Below are 15,577 nucleotides of genomic sequence, written 5' to 3'. Positions count from 1 at the left end.
AAGCCCAAGGCGCTCCCACGCCAGCCGAGAATCATAGTCCCTCCAGCATGTCCTGGGTCTCCCCCTGGGCCTCCTCCCGGTGGGATGCGCACCTCACCAGGGAGCCGTTTTGTTTTTCAATGTACCGAAATGAAAAATGTACTTTTCTCTATTTTTTTTTCATTGCACCTCAAAACAGCAAAAGTTTGTGACCTTACAAATATTTTTCAGAAAACTTCCTGCATCTCATTCACCAGCAGACTTGGTGCTTTAAATTTGTATTAGCTACAAGGAAAACAGCAGGTGATATAATGTTTTAATAATGCATATTCAACCTATTCCTTATTTTCAAAATCCAGTTATATATTTTTTTTTTCACTACTGACTCAGACTTTAAGCAAACTTAATCATACTGTGACTATACTGTATCTTTAGTGCATATGTTTGTTTCCTTTGTTTTGATAAGATGCTTTAAAGATGAACTTTCCTTTATCTATTAAAAAGTCCAAGAGTGGAAATTGAAACCTCAAATGATTACACACATTTATTATATTCTTGTGTAGCAGAAAAATAATTTATCTGACCCTATTCAGACCTTACCCTAGCCCCTATACCAGATAGTCTCAATACACTTACATTAGCTGCTTTTCCATTACAAATGTGCACAAAATGATGCCATGTATTGCAATTGTGATACGATACAATTAGGATTGCAGGAGAATATGTTTGTTCATGCGATGACTTGAATATAGACATGAGATATATCTATATCTCAGCCACAGTTCTAGTGGGTGCCAATAATCCTCCAACTACCTCCGGGATTCCTCCTCTTCATTTTAAAAGGCAGTAAGGTTCAATTGCAGATCATGAGACTTTTGTGATTCGAAAAAAGTGAAATATAATAATTTCAGTATGAAGGAAAAACCAACCCATTGAAAGCATAAAAACTTTTCACTGATTAACATGATTTCTTTGAAAATTATAGTGTTTCCACTTAGGGAACTATTATTCCTAATTATTTTTTCACAATTTGATCCTTAATGGAATCACCTATAGGCACTCTTTACTACACCTATTGCAACCCCTAACAATAATAATAATAATAATAATAATAATAATAATAATAATAATAATAATGAAAAGTCTTAGAAAAAAAAATCTACTTTAAGAGCATAATTCCATCCAAAATAGTCACAACAATCCAAGTTTTGATTACAGCACATTATGTCACAAAGGAACAAAAAGTCCCATTAAGAAGCAAAAGCTCAAAACCACATAACTGTTACAAATGGTACTAAAATGACACCCAGAAATAACCGCAAAAAGTTTTTTTTTGTGTTGTAGCCTATTTTCCTTGGGCTTTACCAGAAGAAAAAGAAAATAAAAGGATTGATGATGTAAAAAAGATAAGGGTTTCCCTGTTGCCAGAGCTCTCATGATATCTGACCATGATATCCCTGAAATTTCAAATCAGAGAAGTGGTGCCTGATCCTGAAAGAGGAGGTGACAGAAAAAAAAATCGTGCTGTAAGAAAGAAGAATTTTGGATTTCCTCTGTACAAACAGTAAACCCTGAAAATAAATATGTTAAACTTTATCTGTATTTTATGATCTTATGTATTTACTTTTGTAGGCTTATATGGATTTGTTCTTTTTAAGTTATTGTTGATAAATTGAAACACAGATGTTTCTTCTTTGGGCTGATTGCTCAACTGGCATCTGATTGGCTTACAGTAGATGACTAATTTTCTTTATATAGATTGATTTTCTTAGAACTGTAATGAGATGACAATGATATGCAGCCCAAAAGTGCATTCGTGTCCCTTAGGAACTATAGGGTACTGGTCATCCTGGTTTTTTCTGTTTCAATTTTTAATGCCAGCTGTAAACAAGCTGTCCTCTTGAATCTGAATCAGTCAGGAAGTACGTTCAGGGTCTGAAGCTTGACTTTCAAACAAATCAACAACAGCTGTTCTGTTTTGTTGCTTTTTCTTAAGCTGTATTTCATTATCTGCCATTAGCACTGCTGTGTTATGCAGAGTTATGTGTTTTTAATAACATCTCAGCCTATATACTGAGCCTAGGAATGTTCTATATAAAAGAGCAAAGCCAAGAAGGCTGGCTGAGAGCTAACCACATCAATGAACTGGAATTAAAACACAGCTCCAAATGAGCTCTTGTGGTTGTTGCATTCACAAGGAAGAAAAGGGATTTTAGTGTGAAACCTGACAGCTTCCTGCACAGGCCAAGGTGAAACCGAGGTTTACAGATATCTTATCTGGAGAAACTATTTAAAAGAATCAGAACTTTAATAAACCAGCCTCTGATTGAAAACATTGTTTGTTTAAACCCATGTATGTGTGGAGAACCTACTATATTTTCCTTGCTTCTTTATTGGAATTTGTTGTTGTTTCTTATTCTTTTGTGCCTTAGAATCACAAACTGCCTCAAAGCAAGGTTCCTGGATGTCTCCTTTAGGTATTCAAAGTAATAGTTTAATATGTAAAAGCAAGTAAAGGTTAAAGCAATTCCAGCAGAGTCTTCTTCATGGTAAAATAGTCAAATTGTGACTAGAGAATAGAACCTTTTCTGAATAATAATTACATCTGGTCACAAGTTTCGAGATGATTGTATAAACTTATCAGGCGGAGTAAACCAATAAGACAAACATGTCAACTGTTTTGAAAAGATTACTGTAGCTAAATTTAGGGCCATACAAGAAAGATAGTATTATGTGCAACCTAAATGTGATGAATTAAATGTTTTTCTTTTACCTGAAAGTCCCAGTGTCCCATTTTAACCCCAGAGATTAATCCACAGTGCAAACCGAGCTCAGTTAACAATACGAAACGTCAGACAAAGACCTCTGATGTTAGCATTTAATTCATAAAAGTGATGACTCCATCAATTAAGTGTCCTTAAAAAAAGCACTGGCAGGAAATCAATGCTTCGCTGGATGAAATATGGCTATAACAACAACTCCCTCTTAATTGGAACCGGCACAGCTGCAGCTCACATCACAGGCTCCCTTGCCGCACATGCAAATCCTATTTTGATTGGGACTGTAACTGCCAGACATAATCGTGGCCAAGATGAAATTCTCTCAGCAGGCCCACATAGATTTTAATATGGTAATAAAGCCCCTGGAATGGGAGGCACAAGCACAAAAGGTAATCAATAAGGCAATAAACAGCTCATTTGTTCTTGGAAAGGTGTTGCTCTGTACTTCTAATATATAAATAATATATGCAGGGGCATCTCAGTGAATTATAATTTTACCCAGATAATAATTTATTTCAGTAATTCAATTCCAAATTCTCAAACAGATTTATGTATATATAATAAAGTTGGATGATAGGAGCATTGGATCAAAAAATGGAAGTGAATAGTTGAGTGGAAGGGAAATATATCTGAGCCGATAGTCATGAAAATTAAGTTATAGGTAGTCTAAAGATGTAAGTATTATATTTATACCGGATTTTGCAACAGGTCCAAGATGTCAGCATGCTGCAAGTGTCGTGACGTGTGGTGAGGTTCATGGTTGGTGAGATACTGACTCCTTTAGAGTCAGATTTACAAATATATAACCCTAAAAGGGTAGCATTTTCAATTGGCTTCAGGTTATTCCATAGCTCCTTAGTGTTCTTCACATACACACACTCTCTTACACGTAAGATAAGTATTAAAGTAAAGATAAGAAAAAATAAAACATGACAATTACAGCAGTGAGAGAAGGCATTTTTACTCTGCACCCTCCGTTTGTGCCTGTTGCAATTATACAATTGATAAAACAAAAGTGAGAGTATAAAGTGGTGTACAAAAAGAAAGATTTGAATGTTGATCCTTAGTAAAATATTCTGTTATATTTAAACATTTTTAATTGTGATACTAAGATCGATTTAATACGGATTGCTCAACGAAAATCATGAAAAGAAAAACACATTTTTTTTAAATTAAGGCCAATATTTAGTATTTAAATATTCTATTGTGTTTTTCTTAGTCTAATTGCAGTTTTTTATTAGATTGAAATGAAAACTGTTTGTGGCCTTACCTTTTTTTCTAGATGAAGTCCAAGCGCCTATCCTTCGCCAAAAAAACTTCTGTTACTTTGTTGTAAATGTCCTCCCTATTTTCCTTTAGTTTAAAGGTCTCTTGGCCTCACTGGAGATGAACGACAGGGAGGCAAGTCGTCCTAAATCTATCCTATTCCGATCGTACGTTTTCCAGTCTTTTCAATGCAGACAATGGCCTTTCCATGGATGTGTTTTGGCTGTTACAATGAGCACCAGTTAGAGTAACTTTGTCGCTTCAGGAACAGTCTGTTGCAGAATCTTCTGGGCCAAGAAGCTGAGAAGTTGTCCAGCAGATTTGCATTTAATCATCAGCATTTGTGAGCTGTACAGTCCAATTTTTTTAGCTCTGGCATTGGTCTTCCATTTTTAATCACTTGCTGTTTCGGCTTACAGTCCAGTTTTTTTAATACTTTTAAGTTAGCGATATAATCGTCTTCCATTTTGAAAGGAAGTAAAACACAGCTCGTGGCAGTGTACTTGACTCTTACTCGTCTCTGTGATTGAGAGAATCAATCAATCAATCAATCAATCAATCAATCAATCAATCAATCAATCAATCAATCAATCAATCAATCAATCAACCTCTACATTGGCTCACATATTCCCCTCTTCAGAGAACCGCACTGCCCCACCTTGTGCCTTTTTACTGCAGTTTTGTGTGCGGTAAAAGTAAGTATTTCACCAACAAAAATTTAAATAAATAAGTAAGCAATTTTAAATCAAGTTTGATTTTTTTTTTTCTGATCCTTAAAAACTGCATTATCACAAGAATCATAAGTTGTATTTATTATTCTATTATTAAATACTGGAATTTGAAAATATTTTGGAGATGTATAAAAAACTAAATTCATAAATCTGAATATACCTTTCATAATCACTTATTTAAAAAAAGGTAATTCTTTTTTAACTTGTATTTTCCTTGAAATTGCATTTTCTTTTTGCTTTACCTGCTCCATTTACCCTTTGCTTGACCCTTCTGGTCCCTTAGTGTGGGACCAGATACTGTAGGTCGTGAAAAAGTTTAATGGAGCAGAAAAAGTTCAAAAGAAAATGTATGAGATTTTTATGTTTGTTTAATGTTTAATGAAACATACAGTATTTATTATCAGATATATGAGTTTTGGTTTTTAAATCTTCAATTTCAAATTCCAATATTTAACAATTGATTGATAAATATAATTTGCAATTCCTCTTTAACAATTCAATATAAATGAAAATGTTTTTGAAATTAGATTTCAAATTGCATGATTTAAATGTTACTTTTAAAATGGTTGGTTTCATTTTTCAGTGGCTGCCTATGTCCTCCATAGTATGAAGCCTTAATTATAAGAAATTAAGAAATTTCCTTCCTTCCGAAGCAGAATCCAGTCCTGTGTTTTTGCCTGGCAGTGACAAGCTGCATATCTGAGTAGCCTACAAGGACTATTTGAGGCTGGGTATGAAAGTGAGTGACTTCCCAAAGTCAAAGTTAACAGCAATACATTTGATTGTCATCTAGTACAATAAGTGATATTGGACTCATTTGCCCTCTCATCGAATCTTCTGAGTGCTTGAAAATAAGGGTTCACCGAGGCTAAGACAGCTGATCCACCTTGTGGACACAGTGTCCCATACTGGATAAAGAAGCAGCTCCCACCAGGATTACAGTATATAGGAAACCGTTAAGCTTTTTTGCAGTTTTCTTTTTACACCAAATGTAGTTTAATCAGCATTGCCATTGCCATTATTGTTAGTTTTTTGTTTTCTTTTTATCTATGTATGCCATGAGCCAAATAAACTACCAGGTTTTATTAAGTTCCCTCAGATGAAGACTTGACTGAGGTCTTAAATACAACTGGATGAACAAATAAGAAACATACTGTATTTCAGCCTGAATAGTAGACAGGTAATCTTGCATCTTTGTTCAGACTTCTATGGCATAAAAAAACGAGACCAATAATAAGCAAATTAAAACTTTTAACATTTCCAGTAAATCTATCTATTAGAGGTGTAACATAAAACATTAAGTAACTACAACAACCTGGTTGCTTAAGGGTGAGCAGCCTTTAACTTCAATTTAATGGACCATTTGATTAGAAAAAAATGTCCCCCTTTAAAAATCTTTAAAAAGCGATATGGATCTCTCTGCTTGTGTGGATTTGTTATGTCAACAGTCCTACTCAGCTGACTCATAGATTGTTTTTTATTACTAAAGCTTTGATTTTCTCTCATAATCCTGTGAAGCAATTCTCTTTTTGATTAAAATGTGTACTTAGAGTTGTAGTGATTCTGAAAAATATTTAACTGTGCTCATCTCTGCTTCTGATCAGAGGGTTTTAGAGGCTAAGTTGGCTGACACATAGAACAGTTTAAAATTGCAATAATCTTAAAAAAAATGCAGGTCCATTTGTAGAAAAGTAACCCCAAATCATAATCCCATGGCCAATAAATTTCACTGAAAAAAAACATCTGAGACCTGAGCTGGATTACTTCTAGGAAGGGAGTATGTGCGTATTGAGTCTAGCTGACCTCCAGAAGGTAATTGCTAACATGATTTTCTATGGTGATAAATATAGGTTTTTCTGGACCTAATGGTGGATTCAGACTGAGCGTGGTGGTGTCCTTCAATTCTGCTCTTCTGTTACCCCTAGCAACCCCATAGCATTCCCTGTCAGGGTCTTGCTTTTGGTGCTTCACAATAAAAGCACAGGTCTAACATAACATTACAGACTGCTGCTAAATTGTTGTCTATGCACAAGTTTTTGGAAAAGACCCAGAAGCTCTGGAAAAAAATAGAACATGTCTGGATGACGATTCGATTTAGCAGTACTGCCTTCTAGATCTACCTGCACAGAAAGCACCAGTGCTGGGGTGAAACAACGGCAGACCGGGTTCTGAGCTGGACGTGAGGTAGAACGACGAACAGTCGTTCTTGGGCTAAATCAAAATGGCTTATCTAAAAACCCCCCAAAAATCTCTTCAGAGTACCTTGGCTACACTTCTTTAACCTAGGTTGCACCCACAACCATTCCCTTATTGGGTGCCACATTGCGAATTCATAGAAAAGTTCAAATTTTTAAACTTCAGTGGTGAATTTAAATTGGTTAATCCTACTATGATGCACAATCTTAAATTATACTATATTTAATAAAATATGTATATATTTCATTGAAAGCTGTGTGTCTTCTTTCTAATTAGCTTATTTTTGGCAAACCTAAACACTAGTCCAGATATATGGCAGATATTTCATTATTATCACATATACAGTAGAGCACAAGCTATATTTGGTGTAAACACCTGATGCCTTTTCTGGTACCTTTGGCCTTCTGGCAGCCTTTCTAATCAGCTTAAGACTGTCTTCTTAGTTCGGTTTTTATAGAGTTATCATTATATCATCACTATAATTATCTCCTTGCTAATACCTTTGTAACAAGGTTGAAAACATAATAAGGTTGGTGCAGCTGAACAATGTCACTCTGATTTGATGTTAGGTGTGCACATAAAAAGCTACATTTTTAGTTATGTGAACCCACAGGCTACTAGTTTTTTGTTTCTTTTTTGTTACATTTCTCCCTATTATGATATTATCATTTATACATTACAAAATCTGAAAGTTGACAGGGGCATGCACACTAAAGATCAACTTTAAACATTGCAGATCTATTCCAGATTAAAATAAATTGTGAATATAATTGACTAAGTTATTATCATGGGCAATCCTATTAGTTTGGTTTATCAGAAAACTCTGTTAAAATGGAAACTTAACTTTACTCACAAGAGCAAGTTCATAGCTGAACATTATTAACAGGGTTTCTTACACATTTGATCTTTTTACCAATGCCAGGAGTTTTTTTTTTTGTATTCCCAGTGAATTTAGATAAAAAGCTTCCTCTGTGATTCCAGAATATTTAAAAGCATAGAGAGTTTTATCTGCCCCATATATGCGTTACTCACCCTCTACTGTTTCCAGAAAGTTCAGCTTTAATGCTGTTCTCTGCACCCAATGAGTCCATCCAAGCTTGATGCAGGAACAAATGAACTCCTTGAGGGCATCTTCTTTGTTTCTTTATGCTGGAATAAATTAATAAAACAAAATTATAGAACTCCAGCAATTGACTTTTATACCCATGTGTGTTTGGGATGTGACTTAGAGGGCTGACATAAGTAGGATTTAAATGAAGACAATAATCCTTGCCCTGCGGGAAGCAATTTCCATAAAACTAATGGCAGGACTTTTTTTTTTTTTTTTTTCCTTGTACTTGATGCTATGTAATGACATTGAAGCGAAACCGCAAATGCATGTTATCAAAGTTAGAGCAAGGGCTTATGGGAATGCTTTATCAAACATCTGATTCATTATACTGTCTGGATGAGAGTGCAAGTGGTTATGGGAAATAGGTCCATCATATTGTCCTTTTAGAGTAATAAACATCTCTGGGACTCAACTATGTGTGGGTTGACACGGATAAAAACCTCAGTTGTCATGCACTTAAAGCCAGGTTAATGCTGTCTATGCAACTTCTAGAAAGCTGCTCATCCCTTGTCATCTCAATTGTGTTGTCTTTTAAGCCTTAAGTGACGACCATTTTTGCAGCTGCTTTACAACCTCAGGTGCAAAGATAAGCATGTTCCTTTTTCGGGGGAGCAAGTTAAGTGCTGCATCAGGAAATGTATGCTGGTCTTGCTCACAGCCTCCTCTCACTACTATGTAAAAATATAATGCCACCATTGTTAGTGAATCCAGGAATTTGTGTTTCCATCGACCAGTGCATAGATTTTAGAATTTGAATAGTTGTAGCTGCTCTTTGTACAGACATGTCTTGAAGGATTACAATGTAGAAGACAGGTTATCAGGTTTACACCTCTTGTCAGCACCAGTAAATAAGTTTTTTCTTGTCCTTCTAAGCTGCATCTTAAGGGCTTGGTTGCATATTTCTCAACTATGTAATATCTGACACCAAATAAAAACTTTGGTTGCCTAGCAGCCCTCTAAAAAACATTTCACCTGTAATTAGTTTTGCTCCAAACTGACCCTTTGCTGCCTTGTTTTATTTTAATACAAACTCTGATTACTGACATTAATATTAATTTATATTTTTGTTCTGACTGATCTGATCAGGTGTCTGAGTTTCTTTTTGCCTCATAAAACTTGGAAAAATAATAAATACATTTCAGATATACAAATCTTTAAAAAATTCTTCACACCTGCTCGAATAATTTATTAAAACTCAATAAATTGGAAAGCCATTAATGTATTTGGTATCTTTGCTTCAACAGGCCCTTATTGTGTAGTTAAGACAGGGATATCAGAAAGGATTTCTGTATATAGTCAAAAAGAAAAAGGCACTTTACAGAAAGAATGTGTCTTAAGGGTAAATGCATGTTTAAATGAATAAAATGATAAACAAACTTCAATTTAATTTTTCCATACCATCACATAATAATACTTTGCCTCATTTTGAAGTGTGGGGTTTATGTTTTTAATCGAACAAAGCTATAACCATATAACTGTATTAAAGAGATCACTGATTGTTGGTTTTTATGCAATAACTAATTTTTTTTTTTCACCAAACACATAGATAAATCACCCCTCCTCAGAATCTAGGCGAGTTTACATTCAAAAAAGTTATGCAAACTAATTTTTCTGTGCCTCTGACAAACTTTTTAAAACATTTCTCAAATTAAGAGGTGGTAATATCATCACTAATGCATTTCTGCAAATATTAAAAACTTTCAGTTGTACTGGCAAACAGATCCTCTGAAGCCCCAGATAACATTCCTTTTGTATTTATAGTTTAGGGTACAAGGCAATTTTAAGGCAAGGCAAGTTTATTTACATAGCACATTTCAGTAGGAAGATAACTTAAACTGCTGTACATATTAGCAAAAATAATTTACAATATGATTAAAAAAATGAAATGATTGATGATGAAAATGAAAGAATGCTGTATTACAATACACACTTTCTCTGAAGATTTCAGTAAAATCCATCCATAACTTTTTTTTAGTTATTTTGAAAACAGACAAACCAACGGTTAGGAAAACCTAACCTCCTTGGTATAGATAATGATCCTTGATGTAGTTTGAATCCACAGTTTTAATTTTTTTGCTTAATTGATTGAAAAGGTGTGAGTAAAATAATTTAAACAAGCAGGGGGTGGGGGAGAAAAGCATCCAAGCAGACAAAGAGGTGGAAATAAAGCAAAGGTATTATTTTTTGTACCAGTCTGACCATCCCTAATGATATCATCTTTAGTCACGATTATTGTTTTGTGCATGTTGAATACAAAAAAGTATGTGAAAAAATTCTTAAAGGTTGACCTTTTTCACATGAGGCTTTCATTGGCAAATAATAATTACTTTTTTTCTGGCCCAATAATTTCTAACCTAATATATTGGTATCTTATGACATTTTGATTTTATCCATGTCATCATGTGACAGTCTGGAGTCTCTTGAATGAATAAGCTGTAATACAATAATCTTATTAGTTCTTAAATAGAAAATAAATGGTAGATTACACTAAGATGCCGCCTGTTTCAGGAACTACTGTTTATGGAAATATTCATAGATGTAGCACTACATGAAGTAACAGGGGTACTGTCATAAAACTGTGGAGATACCCACTGGTAATATAACTTTCAAGACCTTTGATTGTGGCTCTTTCTGAAAGTCATCAGCTGTTATCAGATTTCCTTGCCCTTATCGGCGCACATACACAGCAGTGTGTTGAGGTTAATTAAAAGGACTTATCTGTCATTGACAGCCAACCTATGCATTGAGTTCAGTCATGCTGGTGCATTTTTTCCTTTCCTTCAGCCCTCTTGTCAGCAGTTTCCATCACTGCAAGTTAGGGCTCATTGGGAGGGTAGTAATTGTACACCAGACTTGGCTTCATACACTTGAGGAGTCTCAAGAGAGGGCTCACTGCCTTCCAATAAAGATAATGGAACATAGGCTTCCAAACAGGGACATGGGGTTGCTTTGGGTAAACTGTCTACACTACATTTATAAAATAATAAAATTCAGCAATTACTGTTGCAAACATAGCTGTAATTGAAATAAAGAAATGATCTAACATCGAAGGAAATAATCAGATTAGAAAACTGTTGAGGTGCTAGTTTGCTGACATGAGCGACTTATAAACACCCGATTTTAAATATTGATTAGATCAGCTTTAGCAGATGCTGCTGCTTGTCGAAACAAACAACAATTTAAGTCAATTATTTAAGCAAAATGAGCCCTGGTGCCAAATCTTGTAATGGAAAGAAGAAACCCCACTTCGAAGGAAAAAGCCAATAACAGGTATAGAGCAGCAATAGAAAACAAAATAATAAAATCTGTAGTTTCCAGAATTCTCTAAAAGGTTCTAGTGCAAAAAATTGTCAACGTCATCAAGGACTGTATTGAATGAAGAAAACCCAACTGAATTCTTGGAATATGCAAAGAGGTAAACTTGCTATACCACTAATGTGTTTTCCAATTTTAACTCCTGACCCACTTGGGGCTTTATTATAAAGCAATGTTTGATTTTTTTTTGCCACAAGAGCTTTAAAGGTCTAATTTCATCTAAAACATAGAAAACAAAGCTTTAATAAACACTTTTTAAGTTATCCCACTGTCTGAATACTGGGTCCCTCTGTTCTGAGTCTTTACAGTTTAAATATTTTTCATTATATAAATGACTTCCATTCTGCCAACTTACTGCATTACTCATACATTTAATATAGGATTGCTTTTATCTACAACAGCTGGCACTTAACTGAAAATCCTGCAGGTAATCCAATGTTTCTATCAGTATTTAAGCAGCTTCTCAGATTTGTTCTCTTCTTTGCAAATTTGATGGTCATCTTTGGGTTGATGACTCCTTTGGGCTTCATAGTACTTTTAAACTTTTTTATTATTATTTTGTACTCCATCACTACCTTATAACTTTTGCAGTAACTTTCCTGTGATGCTGAACTTTTCTTTATCATAAAAACTGGGCATTTTAGCACTATAATGTATACTTTAAAGGCAAACTCAAAAAGTAGAGTACTATACTTTCTATACAGTATTAATGCTGGTAGAGAACTTTTTTCTTTAACTTCCTTCTTATCAGTGTGAGTATAACATATTAATCACACAAGGGGTTTTCTTTTTTTTTTGTTTTTCAAATCCATGATAACCCTGACCTCCCTTGCTGTAATTTAACACTCTTGCCATCATCTATCACAGTGGATGTTGCTACAAAACAACACTGGATTTTATTTCCTCCCTCTGGTCGCGCCGCTTCTGCCTTGCCCTTTTATCTGTGTAATCACCAGTCACCATACTGAGATTAGACACACGTTCCGAGTGACTCCATTTACTGTGCCTAAAAAAATGTAATTATCTCAGGCCTCTGAAAGAATGAGTAGGTGTTATGTGTGTGTATATGTTCCAATTGTGCAGTGTCAGAACTGCAAGTTTCTATTTCAAATACTGCTGGCAGGTCTCCGTAGCGATCAAATCAGACGTCACAAAACCCAGCTTGAATCAGCACTGAAGTTTAGACAAGTTAGAAGTCTCACAGTTTTTGAGGTCTTGTGTGTGTGTGTGTGCTGGCAAGATACGACGGAGCAGGCTTCATGTGCCCACGCCACAGTTACTCCCCGGTCACCACAGTGCCATTCATAGTCACAGTTTGTGACGGCTGTCAGACAAGCCCCACAGCAGACGCCTTGATGTGCTGATATAGACAGAATGTTTTCTTCAAGTGTTTTACTCTATCCCCCCAGAAAAAGAAGTCTTCGTGTCAGGTTAATTCCTCATTTCTTCCTTTTCCATACCTTAACTAGCCTAACACACAGAATGTTGTAGAAGTAAAGAAAAAACATCAGTAGAAAAAAAAATAACTTTACTGTGAAAAAATCTGTCTTGGTCAGTTTCTTATCTTCAAAGATCCTCCCAACTGCAAGCAAGCTTTCCATTTGAGTTTCTGTTAGTCGTATGTTTTTTATTTGTTTGTTTTTTTCTGCTTTTTTTTTTCGATGGAGAGCTTTATCAGTACATTGATATTTGTTATTTTACTTCAGATTATCATAATCTAGGGACACGTTATCTGAAATGGGGATGGGAGAATCCTCCCTATCTAGTCATTTTGCTAAACAACACTAAGATCTGATAAGAAAAACCGTTTATCTTACAATCTTTCACATAGTTTCTCTGCTTCAACATAACATGTGCAATCTGTATTTACCGTAGTTACATCTTTCTATTACTGGAATTAACCCTCTTTTGCCTCCTGATCTGTCTAAAACATTCCTTAAAGATTTTGGTCTATGTTGACATGATATCACACAGTATCTACAAGTTTGTCTGCTAAACATCCGCGATGCAAATCTTTCTTCCCAAAACCATCACAGATTTGCTTTTTAAGATTAGAAGCTGGTTTTTATTTTATTTTATTTATTTAACCTTTATTTAACCAGGAAGTCCCTTGAGATTGAAATCTCTTTTTCAAGGGAGACCTGGCCAAGACGGCACACCAGTTAAAATACAAACAGAAATACAACATAGACAAAATCTCACATAGAGGAAAAGAAAGGTCACGTAGGGCAGTTACATTTTTGAATTACATGACATTTTAACATGGCCTTAAATTCATTCAATGGGACTGGTAACACTAGAGTCTATTTGGGTGAGCTGAGCAAACTCGTATATGTTTTTTTTTTTGTGATTTAAGTGCTGTAACTGGCGGTGCCACTCTCTAAATGTTTTTAATTCATCACATACAAATTTTATATATATATATATTTTTTTACAAACCCCTGATATTCTATACAATTTCTATGAAAAATTACTTCTGTGTCAACAGTGCATGAATGTTAGTTATAGCACGATTCCTTCCACCATATATGGTACAGAAATATATATAGCAACAAGGCATTTAATTTCTTATACTGACTGAACTATGAGAGTTCAGCTATGCATAAAGTATTGCCTTTAGGAGCTAAACAATTGCTTTTCAATTTGAAGCATTAAGTACAATGAAAGCATTTAGGCCTACCACTGAGGCTATTTTTTCTTGCTAAGCCAGTTACTTAGAAATAAACCATGTTCCTGGTCCTAAAGCCTTCCCAACTTCCAGCACTGTTTGGATATACACTGTAGCTCTAATTATTGCATCTGCAGATGCACTTCCACCGCTTAGATGTCTATATGGATTTGATGTATTTAGTAAGTTCACCTTGTAGCAGAAGTCGTACTGGGTTCCAGCCGTGAACCAACACCAGTAATGCTGTAGATGTACAGGTGTACAAAAAACTGCAAGTACAAAAGTGCCCGGTTGGGATTATAGTGTGTATATAAGAAAATGCACTTATTTGCATTTTTTTGTTTTTATGCTTTGAAATGTGTTTAATTAACTAATTGAAATTAACGTGTTAAAATTCCAGCCTAAGCAGTGACATAGAGTATTGCTCTGCTTCAAGCCTTTAGAATGTAAATTCTAATTTTTCACATAATGCATGGCACAAATGCATTATGCATCATGTTTTAATGTCATTTATATCTGAAATCCCCCCATTATTACCTAAATATCACAGCTGAGGATTCATAGGCCCTGACAATGTCTTACCACTATATTATCCAGTATCCAGTTCTGATCAGCCTTTTTTGGTTTTCTCTTTTAAGGAGATATAAGTGGCCGTCACATACTACTGCTGCACCTTATCTGGTTTAACACTAGACCTTATTCGCTTCAGGGATCTATTTGCATATAGTGGGTTGTTCCTATGATTTCTGACGTGAACAGGATTTTTTTAGTAAATAAAAAAGAAGCATATTTCCTAAATTTAGCTTTTTGTGAAATATTACAATTAAAACTAAAAGTTATGTTTGCAAAAATCCCATCAGATCTGCTGCTTTTATTGATTTTTTTTTGTCCTTTCTTGCTGTTTTACAATTGCTTATAAGAAAAGCTACATATTCCAGACACATTTTGCTCAACAAAAAAAATTATTTTCAAAGATTCACACCCCTTGATTACAAGTTATTTTTTTGTTTGCTTTGTTTTTTATTATCTAAACAAAACTGCCCTGGGCATTAAAATAGACAAATCAGATTGATGGCAACGAAAGCTCTGTTTGAATGACCTTTAACAACGAAAGTCATAAACAGTAGAGATGTCCCAAACATGTTTCATTTCCCCAATGGGTTTTATTTATTTAAAGCTAAGCATTTGTCCCAGTCTAATGCTGCCTTCTCTTTTATCTGTTTTCTTGACGGTGACTGATATTTTGTCCCATCTAGAGTATCTGCAGGACACTCGTACCAGTAGCTAAAACACGTCACCAGGAATGCTTCATCATGTGTTACTACAGATATATAACTGACTTGACACATATTAATGCTATATTCTTCAATAAATTACTTTCCTCTGCTGATTAATCAATAGAGGAAGATAGGACAAATACTTTACTTCTCATTTTACTAAATTTGAACCAAAAAACATACGCATTTACTAAACAACTTAGACATGCTTAGTATGACACCAGAAGGGGGATTTATTTGCATTCACAGGTTGA

This window comes from Cyprinodon variegatus, unplaced genomic scaffold (assembly GCF_000732505.1).
Source record: "Cyprinodon variegatus isolate N-32 unplaced genomic scaffold, C_variegatus-1.0 Scaffold289, whole genome shotgun sequence".
Taxonomy (NCBI): domain Eukaryota; kingdom Metazoa; phylum Chordata; class Actinopteri; order Cyprinodontiformes; family Cyprinodontidae; genus Cyprinodon; species Cyprinodon variegatus.
Note: the sequence above shows the minus strand (reverse complement) of the source record.